The sequence below is a fragment of the Papio anubis genome, chromosome 6 (genome assembly GCF_008728515.1).
Source record: "Papio anubis isolate 15944 chromosome 6, Panubis1.0, whole genome shotgun sequence".
Taxonomy (NCBI): Eukaryota; Metazoa; Chordata; class Mammalia; order Primates; family Cercopithecidae; genus Papio; species Papio anubis.
In genome coordinates, this window is record NC_044981.1 from 11,768,099 (window position 1) to 11,792,628 (window position 24,530).

Consider the following 24,530-nt stretch of genomic DNA (forward strand, 5'->3'; position numbering starts at 1 on the left):
GATTCTAATTTAATCAGGCTGGGGCTAGGGCCTAGGCGTTGGGATTTTTAAAATCCTCCCAGGTGATTCTAATCACGGGCGGCTGAGGCTGAGAACCACCTGCCTGGAGGAACTTCCGTTTGGAAATTCAGACCCTGCAGTCTCAAGAGAGGCGGGGCTGGGGAGATGCAGGCTGTTGAGCCCTTCTGTGGAACAAGATTGCAGGAAAGGGAGACAGGAGAGAGGGGAGAACAGAAAAGTAGGCAGCAAACAGCAGGGCAAGGTCCTTGTCTAAGGGACAGGAGGAGAAGGGGACACGAAGGTACTAAAGAATGACCAGGGGGTAGAAGAGCAAGAAGATAGGAAATCATGGGCCCTGGGGTGGAGGAGGTTTCGAACCTGAAGAGGGTGTCTCAGGGAGGGGTGGGGCAACAGCTTTAAATGGCATGAAGAGGTTGCCACCCTAATACTTCTCATTATTGCTGGTGATTTTCACATTCACACCCTCAGGGCTGCAGAATTTGGATGTGCAGTCACTTGCACAGGGAGTTGGGAGAAGCTCCCTCCTCTCTCCCTCCCCCACCAGTAGCCTCACCTCACCCTGGTTTCACTTCCAGCTGCTCAGGTCGCAGCAGGCCAGGCCGCTGCTGTAGTTAGGAAGAGCAGGCATGGGCTTGGGCCCAGGGGAAGAGGCCTGCGCTGTTCTATCAGCAGGGCAATTAATCCTGTCCTGAGCCTGGGCCAGGTCTGCCCTCTCTGGGGAGAGGCCGCCTCCGCCCGGCGTGTGAAGTCCATGTGACCCGCTTTCCTCAGGCTGGAGCTTCCTAGAGTCATCATGAGTCAAGCTCCTCCTGACTTTCTCCTGCCTCTCCCAGTCACAGGATGTGGAAATCGGATTGGGGGAAAGAACGCATTACTCAGCTCCTCTGGGCCTTCTCCATCAATAAAAACTTGCTTCCCACCTCCAACTTGCCAATCCCCTCTCCACCCCAACTCACAAAGGCATATGGCACACGGGCGTCTCTGGATGCCCACGGTGTGTGCCATGCTGCCCTGTCGCCATCGAGCTTACTCGACATTGAGGCATCTTTGTCTGAATTCACGAGAAGTGTGTGGAACCCCCGTGTGGGGGCTCAGAAGGAGGCGCTAGGGAGCTGCCAAGGAAAAGAAATCTGCAAGAGCCGGGGTGTGAAGGGGCCTCAAGGAGCAGCTGGGGCACACGGAGAGTGAGAGGCCAGGAGCTCCACGGGGAGGCTTCCAGGAGGGCAGCAGGGACAGGTGTGCCTCAGCCCATCCCACCAGAATGGTCTGCTCATTCTCCAAGGACGATGCAATGTTTATAAAACTCAGGATGAGTTTGACTCACGATGACAGACGGAGCGATCAGGGGAGGCAATGTTAGCCGTTACGGGCTGAGTTACGTCCCCCACCACCCACCACCAAATTCATATGTCGAAATCCCGACCTCTAGGGCCTCAGAATATGACTGTATTAAAGCGGTGATGAAGTTAAAATGAGGTCATGATGGCGCACCCTAATTCACTATGACTGGTGTCCTTATCAGAAAAGGAGGTGAGGACTACGGACACACGCAGAGGGAAGACCACGTGAGGACACAAGGAGAAGGTGGCCATCTGCAAGCCAAGGACAGAGGCCTCAGGAGAAACCGACCTTCCCCACATCTCCAAATTCCAGCCTCCAGAACTATGAGAAAATCAATTTCTGTTGTGTAAGCCCAGTCCGTGGTACTTTGTTATGGCAGCCCTAGGAAACTATACAGTAGCATTAAAATATGACCGCCACAACTGGCCTTCTTTTAAGACTCTTACAACAAAATTACTATCATTTACATTTCGCAACTATTTTGGCACCCAGAAAAGCCCAGACGCAACGGCATCTACTTAGTCAAAGTTTATTTCAGAGCTGCTGCTCCCTGATTTATCCTTTCTCCTGGTTCTTCCCTAATTCCGTTCCCACTGCGTGTTCTGTGCCTTTTCCTGAAATGCTGCTGCTCTGAGTTCGTTAGCTGTCTTTTGTTTCTGTTGCTGGCTGACAAACTAACACCTGCGACAAAGCTGAATTGACACTTTTCAATAACTAATGCAATTCAAAAAACTGCAGTTAAAGGATATTTAGTTTTTACATTCATGTGTCTTCACAAACCCACAAAAATCTTCAAATTGTGGAAGCTTAGCCTTTCTAAGTCATCAAGCTTATTCTCTTGCCTTTAAGCCAGAGCCTCCTCTCTTTAACCTACCTTAGGAAATGAGAATTTCTTCTATTTAAAAAGTAATTCCAGGGAGGGAGATTCCACAAGTTTCCTAAGCAAGACATTACAAGTCTTATTGGATGAGTCAGGTAATCCAACACTGAACTCAGGACTGTGCCTGACTCAGCCAGGCGGGACTTTCTTATTTCTCTCCTTTGAAATGACGCAAGAATTTGCAGTGGGAGATTACACCAGAAGAAAACAGCAATTGGGGGCTGCGATGAGCCCTTTATATAATGGCGGTGGTTGTGTTTGGAGCAGGTACTTTGCCAAGTATATCTGTATTCGTATGGAATATACTATTTCCATCATCATTCATGCACATTTAACTTAAGAAACTGAGATTAAAGGATGAAATAAAGAACACAGGAGGAGAAAGAATGTGCAGAACACAGTTGGGAATCATGAAGAGAAAAATGAGACCAAGAGCATAGAGGGACAAGTTGGAAAGAAGTACCAGAATGCTTGGCTAGTGTTTCATAGCTGAGGACAGTGGGCGTCAGTACAGCAGTCGGGTGGCGGTGGGATAAAATACCTTCATGATGGGATGGCCTCCCTAGAAAGGGGCTCATGCCTGTTAGAACCATGTTCTGGTCCTTCACTCATTCAACCGACGGAATGTCAGTTAGGTACCAGACATTCACGTACCATTCACGGAATGTCAGTTAGGTACCAGAAATTGTCGGTTAGGTACCAGAACATAATACAGGCCTGGGAAAGTTCTGTGTTAATGTCTTTCTCTGGAATTAGGAAAAGAAGAAGTGGAAGAAGATGATCGAGAAGGAGAAGGAGGAGGAAGAGGACAGAGAGAAACCTTTTCTGTATGTTTGGTATTTTACATGATGCAGGTCAGGTTCCGTGGGAAACAATCGGAGATTCTGAGATGTGCCTGCAGGATGTTCACCGGGGAATGCTCTCGGACATCTACGAGAGAGAAAAAGGGAGCAGGATTGAAGTGGGGAGGCTAAGTGCTGTGCAGTTGCGTGGAATCAGCTGATTCCTTGAGAAGCTCTGAGCTGAGTTTCTCCTTCAGAGCTGTCCTGGAGTGCAGCCTTTGCATCCCATATTGGATGCCAGTTATCGCAGGCAGCAACCCCAGGGAGGGGCCTAAAACTTGGTCAAGGCAGCTCCTTTCTGCTGAGGGCAATTCTGGGAGGGGATCTCAGCTTTGCACCATCGGCAGCGAACACTCCTTCTGAGAGCTGGGGACTGAGTATCTCAGTGCTGGGGAGGTATGAGGATCTGGGTGCCTTATCAGAGTATCCACTACGCATGAGAAAACTGAGGCACAGAGAAGTTAGGCAACTCACTCAAAATCACACAGCATGTGAGCACAGCCAGTGTTCTGGCTTCAGAAGCCAGGCCTTCAATCACTCATCTCTATACTGTGTCCAAAGAACCTACCAAAATGCTGTCACAGTTGCTCAATAACTTATAGCTGCTTTATTTTGGGTGCTGGTGGTGACTATCACATAGTTTGATCAGTCCTTACCCTTTCAGCTATCGAAGTGCATCTTTGTGAGGCAGAAATAGTTAAGTGTATTTGACTCTATGGAGCTGAAGAGTGCCATAGGGGCTGGTCGCAGTGACTCACACCTGTAATCCCAGCACTTTGGGAGGCCAAGGCAGGCAGATCACAAGGTCAGGAGTTCGAGACCAGCCTGGCCAACATGGTGCAACCCTATCTCTACTAAAATACAAAAAAAAAAAAATTAGCCAGGCGTGGTGGCGCATGCCTGTAGTCCCAGCTACTTGGGAGGCTGAGGCAAGAGAATTGCTTGAATCTGGGAGGCAGAGGTTGCAGTGAGCTGAGATCGCGCCACTGCACTCCAGCCTGGGGGAACAGAGTAAGAATCTGTCTCAAAAATAAATAAATAAATAAATAAATAAATAAATAAATAGTGCCATAGATTTCTTAAGGTTGGTCCCCCAAGTGTTGAAGTGCGTGCCATACTGTAAATTCAACCTCATCTTCTCACTGTTCACAGGCTGCCTTGGAGTTTAGACCCATAGAGGCCTGCCAGGTCCTCTGTTCCCCCAGCCCTAGGCCAGCATCCCCAAGGACCTATGTGGTATTGCCACTGTTGTCATCATGAGAAGTTGAGGGTGATGACGATGGAGCTGCCTGGGGCTTGGGCAACTTATGAAAAGGGAGGGAAAGGTCATGCTTCTGTTGTTGAAGGGGGTGTTGGGGGTGTGGGGAGGGAGGGGCCCACTCAGAATCTCCCCTGGAGATCCCAGTTATGTGGCCCCACCTCTCACAATGTTTCAGAAGGAAGTTTGTCTTTAAAAAGAGGAAATCCTATTAAAGTGAATGAATTCTATGAGCCAAGTTGTGGCTGCTGAGCCTTGCCCTAAACCCCCTAGTTCATATTCCTTGGGATTAGGGACAGTCCCTGGATGGAACTGGAGTGGACAGAGAGCAAGGGACACAGCATTTGTGGAGGACTCAGGCACTGGATGAGCTGAGCCAACTTGAGCAGCTTGAGGACAGTCATGGCACTGCCTTGGTCTCACGCTCAGCCTCTGGGGTTCCCCATTCTGCATGGCTGGCTGCTGGCTGCTGGAGCCTGCAGACTCTACCACCAGGACTGCCTGGTGCCTGTGGGCAGCTACAACAGGGAGGGCAGTGGCTTGACAGTGGCCTTCTCCAGCTGGGAAGACGGGGCATGCAGCTCGGGGAAGCAGAAACAGGAGCTATGAAGGGGAAGGGGGTGGATGACTCCTGCTGGCCTCCACTCCCTGCCAACCTAGGTGCTCAGTGAGGAGACTGATGTTCTACTAAGTCACCCCCCTACATCACTTTCTCTACCCAGAGAAGTTCACCATCACCTCCCCATGTTCTCTCCCCTCTGTCCACCGCCTAACACCATGATGATGCCATTCTGAGTGCTTCCCACCTGTCAGATCATTTCTTCCCCATGGCTACCCTATGGTTAGGTACTATTTTTATTTCTGTTTGACAGATGTGGAAATGAAAGACACAAAGAAGTGCCTAGCCCAGGGTCTCAGGGCCAGTAAGCAGCAGGACTGAGGTACCACCCAGAGATCACAATTGTAACCATTGTGAAATATCACCTCTCCCTCCCAGCAGATAATCAGTGGCCCCTTCAGAGTTCGGTTACTCCCTTATTAGGCAGAGACTCCTATCTGTCCTCTCCTACCTTAGTCAGAGATGGGTCACTCTGACCAATTCCCAAAGGCACCTTAGCTACTACCACCAACCCCAGGGGAGTAGCTCAGTGCAACTCCTGTCTGCCTCCCCTTCCAGTCCCCTGGGATAGCTTCAAGGGGAACTGGGGCAATGCTCAAAATGCCAGCTGGCACCAAAGGGGGCTTTGCTCTTATGAAGGGGACACAACTGATACTCAGCCAATCAGAAATTCAAGCTGTTTACGAGGAGGTGTGTAAATTTCCCGGTAAGCAGGATTGGATACTAACTTCCCCAAGCTGAGGTAAAATAAATAGAAGAATGTGAGAGCAAGTTGTGAGACCTTTATGACTTAATAAACACAACCACCAATTAATTAGTCACGAATGAACACTAATTAATCCTTAGGAAACACAACCATTAATCAGCCCTTGAGATCTCGAGAGCCAGACATTTTCAGGTCCAATATTTCACCTTAAGCAACATATTTGAAATCTACATTAAATGGATCCTCTGAAATACACTCAACCCATCTTCACCAGTTGGGAAGCATTTCATTAGGTCGCACTTTCAAGATGACTCCTAACGGAGCTCAGAAAGAAAATCACCACAGGTAAGCCCCTCTCCGCTTATTTATGAGGGCCAGAAAATACCAGAAGAGAGGGACTGCTCGACGATGCAGAAAGGCTGAGGTCACGTCAACGTACCAAGTTGCACCTTTATAATATGTGGGTATCCTGTGCCAGTCACTGTGCTGAATTCAAGGTAGAAATACAGACACTTAGGGTTGGCAAGGACCTAGGAGAAAAAAACTTCTGTTTTGGAGCCAAAGTTTGATTGGAATGTTAAGACTCACATGGCAGGGAGAGAGGGAATTAGAAAACAATACTGTACAGAAATCAGCAGAGACTGAGAGATGCTGTGACAATCAGAGAAAGGAAAAGGAAATTTGGGCTGGAGTTGGTCAGCAAAGATTTGGGGGGAGTATATGTGATTCCCAATGTTCTATGAAAGAAGCAATGTGGTGAAGAGGGGTAAGTAGGCCTCTCTTCTAAGGATAGAGAGAACACTGGGCAGAGAAATGACAGCAGGAAGCCCAGGGACCAATACTAGTGAGATGCAGTCCCTACTGCAGAAGAGACCAGCCTCCCAGGGAGAGGGAACCTGAAGGCTGGTTGGGCAGGTGAGCCCTTGAATGGGAGTTTGACATTGGGTCCACGAGGCAGGAGGGAGCCACTGTGGTTTCCTGAGCAGCAGACCACACGCTTCGATCCAGGTCATGGTATAAAAAACAAACCAAAACCAGTGCTTTGAGAAGATTAATTTGGAATCTGAGTGGCTGGATTGGACCGTGAAAGGACAGTAAAGAGATGATATGGTCATCCAGGTAGGCTTAATATGAGCCTGGAATGAGAGAGACAGTAAGGTTGAAGAAGAAAGGATGAACTTAGTAAAAGGAGAAACTAATAGGATTTGGTAGCAGATCAATTAGGGAAGCAACATTGGGATTAACACTAGGAAATGACAGTATCATTGACAAGATAAGAGACTTTTCTCACTCTTGGAAAATGAGGGCTCTTGGAAATGTAGGTGAGCTAGAATTAAAAAGTCAGGATCAGGCCGGGCGTGGTGGTTCAAACCTGTAATCCCATCACTTTGGGAGGCCGAGGCAGGGTGGATCATGAGGTCAGGAGATCAAGACCATCCTGGCTAACACGGTGAAACCCCGTCTCTACTTTAAAAAAAAAAAAAAAAAAAAAATTAGCTAGGCGTGGTGGCAGGCGCCTGTAGTCTCAGCTACTTGGGAGGCTAAGGCAGGAGAATGGCGTGAACCCGGGAGGCGGAGCTTGCAGTAAGCCAAGATTGCATCACTGCACTCCAGCCTGGGTGACAGAGCAAGACTCCATCTTAAAAAAACAAAACCAAAAAAAAAGTCAGTATCAGTTGTGTATGTGTGTGTGTGTGTGCATACAAAGAAGTAAGGGAGCTGGTTAATGAGTGCGGTGATAAATCTATTCTTAGCCGCACATAGTGTGAGGCAGGACATTCATACTGGAATTGGATTTGATTAGAAAGTCAGTCCTGACTACAGACACGTGTCTCTTCTAGTTGACTGTTTTTCACAGAAAGCCAATAGAGACACAGAACTTAAGGGTGTGTGTGTGGTTTTTTTGTTATTGTTGTTGTTTACTGTGGTATTCCTAGTTCTACAAAAAACATTTTTTGTTTTGTTTCTGTTTTTTTTTTTTTTTTTTTTTTCCTTAAATTTTCTTGTTTTTACAAAAAACTTTTTTTTTTTTTTTTTTTTTTTTTTTTTTTTTTTTCCATAAAATTCCATGATTGAAACAGGCAGTCACCTTGAAATTTTCAAACACACTAGAGCTGTGTTCAGGGTTCCAATTTTTCAGGCCAAAATCAAGAGGCCACTAACCAACCAGTGAGGAGGAAGCAGCCCCTTCGGGCCTCTTTGATTTTAACTCTCTCCACTTCCACCTCCTTAGCATTTCAGAGTGTCACAGTTTCTGATCACATACATTCTCTGCTTGTCAAATGAGGATTATGATTCTGAAAACAGATGTTTATGTGGCACCCAAGATTTTAGTCAAAAACCTCAAATATTAATTCACATCCCCAAATGATTCCCCATTCTTAGTTTTTAACTTTAAAAGTTTTTTTTTTTTTTCCTATTCCTCAAATATTTTTCATAATCCGCTTTTCTCCCATTCATTCACACTTCATCAGAATGCAGTCAGCCGGGTTAGGAAAAATGTGTATTTGCCATTCGGTTGGGTGATTTGTCCTTTAAGATGGAGCCTGAACCTATAAAAAATTGAGGTGGGAGCTGAACATGGCAAAATGTGTTTGCTTTTCTTAGATAAATCTGTTAGTCTGTGTGTGCTGTAAAATGGCATTATTCCTTCATTGGAAATTACACTTCCTACACAACATACGCCACTCTGCCTTCTCTTCACAGACTTCCCCAAGCAAAGTTCAAAATGCCTCCTGCATTTGTGGTTAATCCCACGGTGAAACCATTAGCATGGTCCCCAATTTTGAGCACATCTGAAAAGAGCTCCAAGATGAGATTTTTTTTTTTTTTTTTCAAGAGAGCATTTAACAATGAGAAAGCACAGAAATGTAAGTATAGATCATTTCCAAACTGGGTTTATCAGAGTAAATTGTTAAGTAAACGAAAAACCCAAAACTCACAAATGGTGAAGAAGGAAGACAGATAACAAAATTGTGTATTTAATCAAATCCAAAGATGTTATGTGTAGCAGCCCTGATATTCTAGAGAAATGGATCGGTTCCTGGTACGGCCATATGGACTTACCAGATTAAGCAGCGTCAGGTATTTCCACCTTGCACCATTTGCAAAGATTTTGGGTTTCACCTTGTCTTTTCCTTCCTGTGAGATGTAATAATTGAGGAAAGTATACCAGCTCAGAACAAGGAAGTGGTATATGCATGTAGAAGTCTTCGTCATGGCTAGTGCTGACCGGCGCACGGTGAATGTCTTGAGTAGTTTCTGGCGTCCTTCTGTGGGTCAGAGCTGAAGTCCAACAGCAGGCCTGTGAGCTATAAACCACACCCCTCTGGAACTGAGAGTTCCAACATCGGCTGAATTTGGTTCTGTTTTAAGCTCCTTTCCTGAAAAACTTCAGAGACAGGATTACTGCTGTTTTTCAGATGCCTGCATTTAGATAATGATAGATAATCTGTAGATTTGCATAAAATACAACATGTGGGCTTTGAGAAGGGCAGGTAGCAATCAATGCAAGAGCTGCACATTGTACCGTTTGACTAGGGCCCTGGGGCAGGGGCATGGTTAAATGAAGTAATCATGAAATAGTAGGAAAATCTAACAAAATACTACCACGGCTGTATTCTCTTTTCTTTTCATTTGCATATAACAAGGAAGTTGCAACCTTATCTCTTGAGAAAAGGAGGAGCAGGTTGATAAACCAGATCATGGGTGTGTTTAGGGCATGAACAGTAGAAAGGAAAAGTGTGTTGTAATTTTGCTCCTGAGGTCTCTGAGATTCTAGAAAGTCTGCAACAACCTTTGATCCCCCAGGGAGCAGTTCCAACGGTTTCTTTTCTTTTCTTTCTTTCCCTTCCTTCTTTCCTTCCTTCCCTTCCCCTTCCCCTTCCTTCCTTCCTTCCTTCCTTCCTTCCTTCCTTCCTTCCTTCCTTCCTTCCTTCCTTTCTCTCTTTCTCTCTTTCTTTCTCTTTCTGTTTTGTATCTATACCCTGGAGAACCAAGAGTAACCCAGGGCTGTCCCAGAAACTCCATTTGGATAGGCATTTCTGTGCCCTGGGAGGGAAGAAGCAGCTTAGGAGGTGATCGGTACTGTGGCTACCACACCAGCATACCTGACTTTAGACGTTGCTGGGAGAGGGTAAGAGTTCCTGCTCTGCCATGATTAGGATGAGACATGGCTGGGCGAGTCAGCGTGCAGGACTGGGCTCTGACTCAGGCTCCACAGAAGGGAACTTAGGAAGTGGATGCCTTGTGACATCGCCAGCTTGTTTCCCTGGGCAACTGACTCCGAGGGGTGAGCAAATCCCTCAGAGAAATGCTCCTGACACAGTTATGTAAGTCTGTAATTGGTGCTTTTTAATGACTTAACCAGGGCTTAAAAGTACTAGCAGAAAGAACTGTAGGCTGGACAAGGGGACAAAACATAAACAAACCCACCTCCTAAGAGTCAACAGACTCCCAACATCAGGAATGGGAGATGGGAGGAGAGCAAACCCGAGCCCGCCATGGAAGTCTGCATTGTAACCATGTTTTTTTCATCTGTTGGGGCTGCTATAACAACATACTGTAAACTGGGAAGCCTGGAAACCACAGAAATTTATTTCTCAGTTCTGAAGGCTGGAAGTCCAACATTAAGGTGCTGACAGAGTGCCTGGTGTTTAATGTGGGTCGTTTTCCTGGTTCATAAATAGTGCCTTCTGTCTAAGTCCTCATGTGGTAGAAGGGGCAAACAAGCTCCCTGGGGCCTGTTTTATAAGCCACTAATCCCATTCATGAAGACTTTGCCCTCATGACCTAATCACCTCCCAAAGCTCCCCTCTTCTAATGCCATCACCCTGGGCGTTAGGATTTCAACACAGGAATTTGCAGGGAATGCAAACACAGACCATAGCAAATCATTCTCAAGGGACAGGATGATCTGGGAAATGGGTACATAAAACTCTGTACAAAACTCCATAGCCTGGGCTAAATTGCAAATAATAACAAAAGCTAATACTTTTATAGTACTTACTGTTTGCTAAGCATTGTTCCAATTGTTTTACACATATTAGCTGATTAACACTCTAAATAACATTATGAGGTCAGTACTATTATGTATTAAGTACATTTTCAGATGAGGAAATTGAAGTCCGCTCTGCTAAAAGGATGTGTTCAACACTTTGTAAGAGGCAGAGCTGCCATCTGAACTCAGTATGATGGTTCATATTGAGTGTCGACTTGATTGGATTGAAGGATGCAAAGTATTGCCCCTGGGTGTGTCCATGAGGGTGTTGCCAAAGGAGATTAACATTTGAGTCAACGGATTAGGAGAAGCAAACCCACCCTCAATCTGGGTGGGCACCATCTAATCAGCTGCCAGCGTGGCTAGGATAAAGCAGGCAGAGGAACGAACATGGAAGGACTAGACTTGCTGAGTCTTCCGACTTCATCTTTCTCCTGTGCTCTCAGGATGCTTCCCGCCCTCGAACATCGGACTCCAAGTTCTTCAGCTTTTGGACTCCTAGACGTATACCAGTGGTTTGCCAGGGACTTTTGGGCCTTTGGTCACGGACTGAAGGCTGCACTGTTGGCTTCCCTAATTTTGAGGTTTTGAGACTCGGACTGATCCACCACTGGCTTTCTTGCTCCTCAACTTATAGACGGCCTGTTGTTGTGATTGTGTGTCAGTTCTCCTAAATAAATTCCCTTTCTTATATACATACATCCTTTTAGTTTTGTCCCTCTAGAGAACCCTAATACAACCAGTGTACCTGCCTACAAAGGAACAATGTTGCCCTGTACACTCTCAGACTCCCACTTAGATATTTCTCCTCCCTATGGAGTCCCTTTTATTATTCTCTCCTCCCATCAGAAAATTATCTCGGAAAAGGATCCATATGTTTTGAAACTTGGTGGTGCACATATGAATGAATGAATGTCTCCAAGAGTGTTTTCATTTTAGACACCATTGTTTAGAGGTCTTATTCCTTTATACAAAAAAAAATCTCAAGCCTAAGTCTGCAGATGGGTAAGGATTGAGGTGAAAGTAGGAAAGGAGGGGAAGACAAAGACCCGAATCTCTGAAATGTGTGTGCCCGAACCTGGACACTGGTCCTTCACCACCTAGATGGTTTTTTCCTTTGCATCAGCCTCAATGCTCACAGATGAGGCCTCTCATAAATACTGATACAATTGTTTAAATTTATTTGTAAGAGTTTTAGTGTTTTACATTGGGATCCAATGAATTGTTAGCATTTTAATAAAGAATAACATGTAATACATGTATATCAGGATTTAATAACATGTAATATCATTTTAATACATACTAATAATTTAATAAAATGGTATTATTTTAATAAATAACATGTAATATATGTATATAAGGATTTAATCATTACATGTAATACATGTATATAAGGATTATGTTATGAATTAAGGATTATTTTAGTTCTGTCCCTCTAGAGAACCCTAATACAACCAGTGTACCTGCCTACAAAGGAACAATGTTGCTCTGTACACTCTCAGACTCCCACTTAGATATTTCTCCTCCCTATGGAGTCCCTTTTATTATTCTCTCCTCCCATCAGAAAATTTACTAATTCAACATCTGCCTTTTCTTATAAAACTTCTCACAAAATTGTGGCCAAGGAAAAATTTACATTGCAACCATATTCACATCATAATTTGTGTTCCTGGTTCAATAACCAGATCCATTTTCATGAAGCAGCCTAACCATCCGTCCCCCACCATGAGACCAGGGCTGGAGCTTTGGAGAGCAATGAATGCCATCTCTTAGCTACACATTACAAACTAATACATACCAAATGTGCTGTTTGTCCGCCTTTTCCTCTCTCCAAGTATCTGGAGGCTTCACTTCATATCCAGGAGAAGTGGGAGGGAATTGTTCAAAAATTTTACTATTTTACAAAGGAAATTTTAAACATTTAAAAATACGCATATTTCATAATTTGATTTGGATATGACACAGGCCACTTGTTACTAAGAGTGACTTTCTTTGAAACTCTCTACCCACTGGGAGTCTGCAACATGATTCTTTAATTTCACAAATACTTATTAAGCAACAACTATTTGCCAGGCACCTGCGAGGCCCTGAGGATTCCCCGAGGAAGAAGAGAGATGCAATCCCTGCCCTCGTGGAGCTTATATTCTAGCAGGAAAGACGGACATTAAGCAACAACAAAAACAGGTGTTAATCTATAATTATGGCAACTCCTGTGAAGAACAAACACAGAGCACTTATTAGAGGGGATTGCGGTGTCAGACCTGGTGTGGGTAGGGCGTCAGGGAAGCTAGCCCTGAGGAAGCCACATGTGAGCAAGGCTTATTCTCCCAATATGCTCTTACTATCCTTCTCATTCTGTTTCATGAGCTCCTGTTCCTCCACCAGCCCCTTCTGTGTTGGCATTCCCCAGAGAGCTGGTCCGGCTCACCGTTCGTTTCCCAACACATACTCACCCTAGTGATTTTATCCATGATCGTAATTTCTACCACTGCCTTCTAGTTTATGACCACATATTTTATACCTCTAGTCCAGGCCCTCTCCCTATCCCCACCAAGCTTCAAACACATCTTTGACTATCTGTCGGAATCTCCTGAAGGAGACAGCCACACCTCCAACTCCGCGTGTCTAAAACGAGTTCACTGCCTTCCGCCAAGCCAGGCTTTTCTTCTCTAGTCTCTGTCTTGTGACCGTGGCCGCACCATTGACCTGGGAGCTTGCAGTGTCCTCCCTCTTTTTTACTCCTCAAATTCAATTAACCACCAAATCCTGCCTAGTTCATTTCCCACATCAGGGTCAAATCAGTCCCTTTCTTTCCATTTCTTCTACAACTGCCCTCGTTCAAGTGGCCGCCATCTCTTGCCACCACCAAAGCAACTGTCTCCTAGCTGGTTTTCCTGAATCTAGTTTGATGCCCTAGCTCTGTTTTTCACAAGGTCAGTGAGTGATTCTCTCTGAAATGCCACATCCCCTACCAGCTCATGTCCCTTTACTACATCAGCATCACCCACAGCATCACATCCAAGTTTCATAGCTTTTAATAACCTGCCCACTCCCCGCTGTCTCTCTCCAGCCTCGTGTTGCATCCCACATTCGATGTCACTCCAACAACACTGCATTGACAGAGCTTCTCACCCACACCTGGCTATGTCACATACCAGTGCCTTTACTCCTACTGTCTCCTCTCCATGATGCCTCCTCTCAACATATCTTTGACTGGTTACGTCATAACCCTCATTTAAAATGAGCTCAGCAGCTCCCTTCTCCAGGAACCCTTCATTGACAGCCACCGCAACCTGGCCATCTTAAACAGCCCCCTCCTATCTTCTTTAACCTGCTGTGCATCCCTGCATATTGCATAATGACTAAGAATTAGTCTGTTTTATATGTCATTATCTCCTACGGTTCACATATAATGTGTTTGAATTCCTAGAGGTTAGCATAGTGCCGGACACACAGTAAGTACTTAATAAATATCTGCTGAATAAGAAAACAAATAACCCAGTTTTAAAAATGGGCAAAGCACCCAAATAGACATCAAAAGACGACATACAAATGGCCAATAGATATATAAAAGATGTTCGACATCACTAAATATCAGGGAAATGCAAATTAAAACCACAATGAGGTATATCGCCTTACACCTGTCAGAATCGCTGTTATAAAGAAAGAAAGAAAGAAAGAAAGAAAGAAAGAAAGAAAGAAAGAAAGAAAGAAAGAAAGAAAGAAAGAAAGAGAAAGAAAGAAAGAAGAAAACGAGTGTTGGCAAAGATGTGGAGAAAAGAAAACTGATATACTGATGGTGCGAAATAAATTAGCACAGATATTATGGAAAATGGTATGAAACTTCCTCAGTAAATTAAAAATAGACATATAATATCATCCAGCAATCCCACCACTGGGTATATATCCAAAGGAAAATGAATCAGTATGTCAAAGAAACACCTGCACTACCACAGTCATTGCAACACTCTTATTTACAACAGTCATGACAGGGACTCACCGTAAGTGTTCATCCATGGATAAATGAATGAAGAAAGTATGGTACAGATATACAGTGGAATAATACTTAGTCTTCAGAGAGAGGAAGCTTCTATTTGTGATGACACAGATGGACCTGGAGGATATTAGGTTAAGTGAAATAGGCCAGGCACAGAAAGATAAATACTACTTGACCTCACTTATATGTGCAATTTAAAGAAGCAGAGAGTAGAATGGAGGTCACCAGGGGCCTGGGGCGGAGGTGGGAGTGGAGGTTGGGGAAAGTTGGTCAAAGGATATACAATTTCAGTTAGGAAGAATAAGTGTAAGAGATGTGTTGTAAAATATGGTGACTATAATTAATAACAATGTATTGTATGCTTGAAAATTGCTAACAGAGTAGAATAAGTATTCTCGGCCAGGCATGGTGGCTCACACCTGTAATCTCAGCACTTTGAGAGGCCTAGGTGGGCAGATCACTTGAACGCAGGAGCTTGAGACCAGCCTGGGCAACATAGCGAGACCTCCATCTCTACTAAAAACACAAAAATTAGCTGGGTGTGGTGATGCGCACCTGTAGTCCCAGCTACTTGGGAGGCTGAGGTGGGAGGATTGCTTGAGTGTGGGAGGTGGAGGTTGCAGTGAGCTGGCATCACACCACTGCACTCCAGCCAGGACAATAGAACCAGATCTTGTGGGGAAAAAAAAAAAAGTATTATCACTGCAAAAAGAGGATAAGTATGTGAGGTCATGCATGTGTTAATTAGCTTGAGTTAGCCATTCCACAATGCATGCAGATTTCAAAACATCATGTTGTGCACCACAAATGTATACAATTTTTACTTGGCAATTTAAAAAATAGTAACAGTTATGAAAATATTTGCTGAATAAATGAATATGTGGAATACCAGGTGTACCAGTCTACCGAGTCTTACCCTAAAGCCGGCTCATTCATTAAAAACCTACTGTGTTCAGCGTGTTCAGCTGCTGGGTTGTGGGGAGGAGGTGGAATACAGAAATAAGTAAGACAGGCTGAGCCCCGGAGGAACTCACTGCCAAGTGGCAGAGACAGGTATGTAAACAAAAAATTAGCACGTGATGTGATAAGTACTATAATAGAGGTATGCATAAAGTACTAATGGAGCTTAAATTATCCTGCACATTATTCTGTCATTCTAAATATATGGAAGATTGAGCTAACGATTAATGCATTGAGTAAGTCATGGGAAGCTCCAGACACCATGTAGGAGAAGATAGGGATGAAGGGAGTCCCACAGTAAAGTAGTCATGGCCACCAGCACAAATAACAGTTTTTCCTGGTAGAGATATAACCCATTTCTTATCCAGTCACCAAGGGGTGAGGTACAAAACACAGAGAGTCAGTGCACGTGGGCTTGAGTCCAAGCTTGTACATGCTTCAGGACCTGGAGCTGACCAGCCATCAGCCTCACTGGGGTATTAATTTCCTTCAGTATGAAATGGGGTTCAGGGAACCTGCAACAGTGACTATCTCATTTCCCAAAGCTGAGACGCCAACTGAACTAAGGGAGCAACTGACCAGGGGTGCCCTCTGAAGAAATGCCCCAACCCCACACAGATTCACACACACCCACACATACCATGGCACTGGCTGCAGCGGGAGAGGTCGGACGACACTCCTAGGTGACGTCTGCAGGTCGAGCAGTGATGAGCAGGAAATAGGGACACAGGGCACAGAGTTCTTGAGATGATGGTGAACAAGCCTGCTGATGTGTGGTTTCATTTTGACACAAGAGAGGGGTTCTTCAGCTGCTGTTGCTAAACAAACAGCTAACCAAAATAGCTCTCAAATGTTAAGCTTGAAGACAAGGTAAGTTGGCGGGACTTGTATTTGTTCCCCCTACCCTCATAATCTGCAGAGTCCATCTGAGATGGCTCGTTACCCTTACAGCTGATCTGTATGTCCAAGTTCTTACAGAACTGTCTTACCTTTGCCCATCCTTGGGGTAATAGTCCCATCATTAAACTCTCAGCTGAGGGAACTGCCTTTTCCTGTTGGAACCCTCACTGATGCAGCCAATCACTACGAGCTCCTCCAGGGGTGTCTGATACATCGTTGTGCCCTCAGCACTATTCATGGTAGAAGGTAAATTCTAAATGCTAATATAGATTTGTTGTTAGCCAAACTGTCTACCCCAACAGTAACATACGTAGGAGTCCAACTCTCCCCCGGGGCCCGAGCCATGACCCCAGCACGAGCAACCTTAAGAAACAGCTTGCCTCTGCCTTCCTCAAAAAATGAAATTCTCTCTTTCTTAGGACTGGCAGGTTTCTTTAGGATATGGATTCCCAACTTGGCCCTCCTGGCTCGGCCCCTCTATGAAGCAGCCAGAGGCCCTCTCAATGAACCCCTAAGCCCCACACACAACATATTTCCCAATTTTCGTAGACTCCAAACTGCTCTCGTCACTGCACCTGCCCTGTCCTTACCAGATATCTCCCAACCCTTCATTCTCTACACTGCTGAAAACCAAGGAATAGCTCTCAGGGTCTTAGGGCAACAGAAGGGAAGTCCTTCTTCCTTTGCCACTGTGGCGTATCTCCCTAAACAGTTAGACAACACTGTCAGAGGGTGGCCAACCTGTCTTAGAGCATTAGCAGCAGCAGCTGTTTTAGCTCTGGAAAGTAAAAAACTAACATTCGGCCAAAGCACCACCGTCCACAGCTCTCACAACTTACAGGATCTTCTCTCCTCCCAGGCGTTAAGCTCCCTCTCTCCTTCCCGAATTCAGTCACTCCATGCCCTCTTTATCTAAAATCCCAAATTCAGCCTTGCCAAAAGAGCTCCCCTCAAGCCGGCATCGCTAGTTCCAATATCCTCTTCCCCTCTTACTCATTCTTGCACTGACATTCTGGATCACCTGCAGCCACACTTCCCTAATGTCTCCTCTGAGCCTCTCACTAACCCAGATGACCAACTATTCGCAGACGGTTCATCTTCCAGAGCCCCTGCCTCTCCCAAAATTGCTAGGTATGCAGTAGTTACCTTAAACCATGTAATTGAGGTTAAATTCCTACTCCCAAGGAACCTCCTCCCAGAAGGCAGAACTCATAGCTCTCACCAGAGCCCTAACCCTCTCCAAAGACAAACAGGTCAACATATACACAGACTCCAAGTATGCCGATCACATTCTTCATTCCCATGCCACCATCTGGCAAGAGACAGGATTCCTTATCGCCAAAAGAACCCCCACTACTAACGGCCCCTTATTTACCAACTCCTTCAGGCCGCACACCTCCCCACTGAACAGGAGTCATACACTGTGGAGGACATCAAGCAGGATCAGATGAAATCTCAAAAGGAAATAGGAAGGCTGATGAGGCAGCAAAACAGGGCTCCCTTTCTCCTCTCCCTGCGCCCATCCTCCTTGTCACCCCAGCAGTCCCACCCAAATACCCTCCCACCGAAAAGGCTTCGATACTACAGCAAGGCACCTCCCTTCAAGGGGACTAGATAACCAAACATCAAAAGCTCGTTCTTCCCCAAGAGCAAAGCAAGGAAATCCTAACATCTCTTCACCAGTCCTTCCATATTGGTGCACACCCTCTGTACCTACCCCTTCGCCCTTATTTCTCCTCCCCCCATCTATTCATCTCACTAAAGGACATAACCTCAAACTGTCATATATTCCTCCCAAGGGGCCCTCTGCCCTCTCCTCATCCCTACACACCAGCTCAGAGGAACACTCCCAGGGGAGCACTGGCAAGTCAACTTCACCCACATGCCTCCCGTCAAAAAAACTAAATACCCTCTTACCCTCGTAGACACTTTTTCAGGTTGAGTGGAAGCATTTCCTACCCTTCAGAAAAAGCTGCAGAAGTCTCCCAAATTCTCATAACAGAAATCATCCCTAGATTTGGTCTCCCTCGCTCCATACAATCAGACAATGGGCCTAGCTTCATCTCCCAAATTACCCAACAAGTCTCCCAATCCCTTGGTGTTCAGTGGTGCCTCCATATCCCATACCAGCCCCAGTCATGTGGAAAAGTCGAGGGGGCAAATGGAATTCTCAAAACTCAGTTAACCAAACTCACACCTGACGTCAAAAAACCTTGGACCTCCCTTTTACCTATAGCACTGGCTCACATCAGAGCCAGTCCAAAAGTTCCCTCCTTCCACAGTCCATTTGAGTTAATGTATGGATGCCCTTTCCTCTTACAAAACAGACCCCCTCCTAACTCTCAATTAGGAGAGTACCTCCCAGCACTCTCCTTCATTTGTCATATTCTCCATGAACAAGCTGAGCAGGCCTTCCCAAAACCCCACCAAGGCCCCACCGACCAAACACTCCTTCCAGGAGAATATGTCTTTCTAAAAACTCTTACTCCAGCGAGTCTCAAACCGAAGAGGGGAAGGCCCTTCCTTCTCACTACCCCATCGCAGCCAAACTTTCAGGACACAACTTTTGGTACCATCTTTCCAGCTTAAAAAGGGTCCCTGGAGCTGACCCGCCACCAACTAACCAACCAGCTGTTCCTTGCAAATACTCCAGCACCCTTCTCAGACCAACTCGACTCCGTCTAACACCCATCCCAGAAGACCCCACTCTTCTCCCATGAACCATAACAGATAAGTTGTCACCCTTTACCATTAAGTATCCAAACCCTTATTAATGGAAATCATCCATTACGTTGCACTTGCAGGAATCACCCTACTTACTCTACTCTTTGCCATAGGACTATATACTGTCTTGCCTCCTGGGTGGAGTTTCAAACAAAAAATCTCAATATCCGTAACCTTTCGCCTCATAATCCTGCTTACAGCAGGTGTAACAGCCACCAACAAATAGTTGCCCCTCCTAAATGTCCTGTCTTTGCCCGTCCTGCCGTTTCACCCTCTTCCTTCACTGCATCACAGAAAACACCTCATGGTCCTACCCAGAACATCCTACCCTCATGGCATTCCTTGATTGGATCACCGATCTTCTATTTCAAGGGGATTTACAGGAATTCACTCCAGATGAAGCCAAATTCTTTACCTTTACACTTGCTCTCTGTCTATCTACTCCTTCTCCCCTCCTCCTTCTCACTACCACTCCACCTTCAGCGCACCATTCAACAGGCACATACGATACTCAATCAAACTAACCCCTCCCTGGCCAAGGCCTGCTGGTTCTGTGTACACACCTCAGAAACCACATCAAAGGATGCCTTCCCAGTTCCCCTCAAACACTGGGTTCTCACCAGTATAACCCTCCACCCCCGCTACCAAAGTTTCAGAGGAGTAAATGCATTCAAAGGTCACAAACTCAATCTTCCCGCACATACTTCAAAACACAAAGTTATCTTAGGAGCACTTACTAAAACTCAGCCAACACGTATCCCTATGCATAAAACGCGAACTTTCCTCAGGAGTCCCCCTAGGCACCCTCTCCTCTAGCTTATGCAACTATACCCTAACACTCACTCCCCCGACAGGCGTCCAAACAACAGTAACAAACCCCACGCAAATTCTCAAACTTTCCAACCCGCCTCAGACCCAAGTCACGGGAAAAACATCAGGATTCTGCAATAACCGACACAGGCCCTGCTCAGAAATCGCAGGGTGGAGCGCTTGTCTAGACCCCGTCCCCACTTCCGAATGCATGGAAATCCCACTGCCTAACACACCCTCAAACGAACTACTTATTAACACAAAACTCTTCTTTCTACACTTAGAAAACTCAGCAGTAGGAGCCAGCCAGCTCACCTCAACACACCCTCTTCAACCCCTAACCGGAGTGGCTCTAGCCTCCTCCCTCCACGCCTGGCTCTCGGAGAACAACCTTTTACACTCCCTTTTTGCCATACATTTCCAATTCTGCCTCCCTAGCCAAGGTGCATTCTTTCTATGCAGCACCTCCACCTACCTCTGTCTCCCGACCAACTGGACAGGCACCTGTACACTGGTCTTCCTCAGCCCTAAAACAGGCATAGCTCCAGGAGAAAACCTGCCCCTCCAAACCCTAAATACTCAACTCTGATACCACAGGTGCTGGGTCATATAGCTTATCCCACTAGTCGTAGGCCTAGGCATCACAGTGGCTGCAGGCACAGGAGTAGTAGGAATCACAACCTCCTCTTATCACCATAAAACCTTATCAAAAGGCCTTTCAGATGGTATAGATGACCTTGCAACTTCCACATCCACCTTACAAGCTCAGCTAGACTCCCTAGCGGCAGTCGTCTTACAAAATCACAGAGGTCTCGACCTACTGACCGCTGACAAAGGAGGACTCTGCATTTTCCTAGACGAAGAATGCTGCTTTTATTTTAACCAGTCAGGCTTAGTTCAGGATGCAGTAAAAAAAACTCAAAGATCGAGCCCAAAAGATCAGGGAAAGCAGCTCCTCTACCTGGCCTTCTTGGCCCTCTTGGTCTCTTAGCACCTGGGCCCCCTGGCTACTCCCTCTCCTTGTACCCACTATAATCCTTTTTCTCCTCCTAATCTTCATGCCTTGCTTAATACGCCTCTTCACCCAGTTTTTGCAGAATCATATCCAAGCCTTTACCCATGGAACCATATACGACATGATGTTACTCCAGGAGTATCAACAATTTCAAAACCAAAACCAACACCACCTTTCAGCCTTTCCCCTAGTTACCGCCCCCTCTCAGCCTGAAGCAGCCAGGGCGCCCGAAGCGCCCCCTTTCCTATCATCTATTAAAAGGCTGGAATGTTAGGGTCACCCCGACCAGACTGTTTCCCCTCCCTTCCCATGGGTCTTACAATGTAGTCCTTTGTGACCTCCGCACAGCTCTCCCTGGGCTAAAGACAATCCCCCACTTCACTGGCCCCTCCAGTAACTGTCCAGGCAGTTATGGGATGCAGTTAACATGTCTGTTCACCTTCAGTTTTTGCCAGTTTTGCATAACAAAACTGGCAAAAAACAACTCCAGGATGCGGTCAAGACACCTGCACCCCCGACTCAGCCCCCTCACCCCAACTCAGCCCTCCTGCACACCCAGCTCAGCTCCCCCACCCTGACTCAGCCCTCCTGCACACCCAGCTCAGCTCCCCCACCCTGACTTAGCCCTCCTACACACCCAACTCAGCTCCCCCACCCTGACCCAGTTCCTTGCCCTATAAAGCCCTGCGGTACTCTGTAAGCAGAGCTGCCTCCTCTACTTTTGTCAGGAGATAGCCTGGCAGGACTGACAACAAATCAGCTTGCCTGAACTTGGGTCTATGGGCCTCATTCCTTTCTCGGCTGTCCTTCTAATTATCCCTTAGAGTGGGTTGATTCTTTTATTATTATGTAACATTGCTCTTTGTTTCTAGAAGTTTCTTTGTTTGGATAAAATCTACTTTATCTGATATTAATATGGCTATTCCTTCTTTTATAAAAAATAATTAATGCTTACACAGTATTTTTAGTCCTTTGATTAACCTATTTATTTCACTGAAATTAAAATGAGTTATTTGTATATAGCATATAGTTGAATTATGGTTTGTTTGGGTTTGTTTTGTTTTTTATCCACTGTGCTAATATTTGCCTTATAATTGGTGTATTTAAACCATTTACATTTAAAGTAGTTGTTATTAGGGCTCAAGTCTTCCGTTTAATTATTGGTTTTCTCTTTGTTTCCTCTGTTTCTTATGCCTCTGGTCCCTTCTTCTTCCTGTGTGTTACATGAACAGTAGGATTCCATCTTGATTTACTTATAGTATTTTTTAATGTACCTTTTTGTGTAATTTTCTTAGCAGTTGCTCTGGGTGTGACAATATACAAATGTAACTTATTACAGTCTACTGGCATTGATATTTTACCACTTCAAATTAAGTATGGAATCTTTACTTCTGTTTTAATCCCTTTATCTTTTCCCACTTTTAAACATCATAGTCTTGACTCTCAGATGCTGTTATAATTTTTTGTTCTAATCATTAAACATGATTTTTAAAATTCCTGAGAAGAGCTTGTCTATTGCCTATCTGTATTCCTGACTTTTACATTGTTTTTTCGTCTTTCCCAATGCTTCAGGTTTCCTTCTTTGATCACTGTCATTCAGTTTGAGTCGCTTCTTTTCCACTTCCTTTAGGTAGGTCTGCTTGCAACAAATCCTTTAAATTTACCTTCATCAGAGAATGTCTTTATTTCCCCTGTATTCCTGAAGAATCGTTTTGTAAGAGATAGAATTCACTGTTGACAGTCCTTCTTTCAGCACTTAAGAAATGCTGTGCCACTTATTGTAGCCTCTGTGGTTTCAGAGGAGGAATGTGCTAGGATTTGAATTTGTATTCCTCCGTGGTAAATGTGTCATTATGCTCTGGCTGCTTTCAAGATTTTATCTTTAGTTTTCAGGAGTTTAATTATGGTGTGTCAAGGCATGGATTTCTTTCAGCTTTCCTATTTTAAGATTGTTCCACTTCTTAAATCTATAGGTCTATGTATTTTACCAAATTTGGGGAGGTTTCAACTTTCTTTTTTTTCAAATACACTTTCAATACCACTCATTTCCTGCTCTCCTTCTGGGACGCTAAGGATATGAAGTTTTGATCTTTTGTTACTGTCCTACAGTTCCTTGAAGATCCGTGCATTTTTTTTTTTTTTCAGGATATTTTCTCTGTTTTTCAGATTGGGTAAATTCTATTCATCTATTTTGAAGTTCTTTGATTCTATCCTCTGTCATCTCCATTCTATTATTGAGCTCATCCAGCGAATTTTTATTTCTGTTATTGTATTTTTCAGTTCTATAATTTCCATTGGTTCTTTTTAAATAACTTCAATTTCTTTGCTGACATTTTCTATTTTTGTTTCAATAATTCATAATTGTTCATTAAAGCATTTTTATAATAACTGCCTTAAAATCTTTATCAGATAATTCCAGTATCTGATTCACCTCTGTGTCAGTGATTATCTTGTTTTCATTAAAGTTGTGATATCCCTGATTCTTGGTATAACTATTACTTTTCAGTTGTATCCAGAATAATTCCTTTTAACCAAATGAGTGTGAGCAACACTGCAATGAGTAATCTGCCAACTTCATTATTTATTCTGCTTTTAACCTGGACATTTTGTATTTTGATTATTAGGAGACTCTAAGTCATATTTAAATATTTTATTTTAGTAGTCAGACACCCTGCTTCAGTTTGGCACATGGGTCCTGGCCTGACTTTTGTACACTATGATTCTGATGACAATTTAATTTTCTGGACCTTTGTGATGCTAGATTCATCTGTTTGGTTTATCTAGTACCATGGGGGCTCCCAGTGTGACAACCAAAAATGTCTCTAGACATTACTAAAAGTTGCCTTGGGGAGAAAATCACCTCCAGTGGAGGACCACTGCTCTCAAAACCAGAAAAACTCAGTGTCCCCAGTGTGGGGCATGGCATGATCCTGTGAGGCGAGGCAGATAGAAACTCTTCTAAAGCCTTATAGAAACACATTAGGACCTTATCCAGTGTTTTTATGAACCAACTCCTTTCCCTGGCAAGAGGAAAAGGCTTTATTTGCTTCTTTCTATATCTGCCCATGTTTGCACTCATGGAAAATGTCAATGATGGCTCCTATAATAGACCAGGATTTTATTTCCTGTATAACACAGCTCAAAGATTAATCTAGCCCTTGATGAACAAGTGGCCTTTATTAAGGCATTACAGTGATCAAATTTCAAAGTGAAATCCTTTCAGAATTACACATGTATGTGCACATACTTCTATTCTGCTTTAAAACATGCTGTCAGGCTGGGCACGGTGGCTGACGCCTGTAATCCCAGCACTTTGGGAGGCTGAGGAAGGTGGGTCATGAGGTCAGGAGTTGGAGACCAGGCTGGCCAATATGGTGAAACCCCCATCTCTACTAAAAATACAAAAATTAGCTGGGCATAGTGGCGAGCGCCTGTAGTCCTAGCTACTCAGGAGGCTG

The 24,530-nt window shown here is 44.8% G+C and overlaps 1 long non-coding RNA gene across 1 annotated transcript; it reads right to left on the reverse strand.

Moving 5' to 3' along the window:
• Nucleotides 1-20: 20 nt before the first annotated feature.
• Nucleotides 21-10,958, reverse strand: LOC116275243. Its single transcript, XR_004184199.1, has 3 exons — nucleotides 9,777-10,958; nucleotides 8,734-9,058; nucleotides 21-3,172 (listed from the first exon to the last, which is right to left on the reverse strand). It is a non-coding gene; the product is annotated as an uncharacterized LOC116275243 (long non-coding RNA).
• Nucleotides 10,959-24,530: the final 13,572 nt, after the last annotated feature.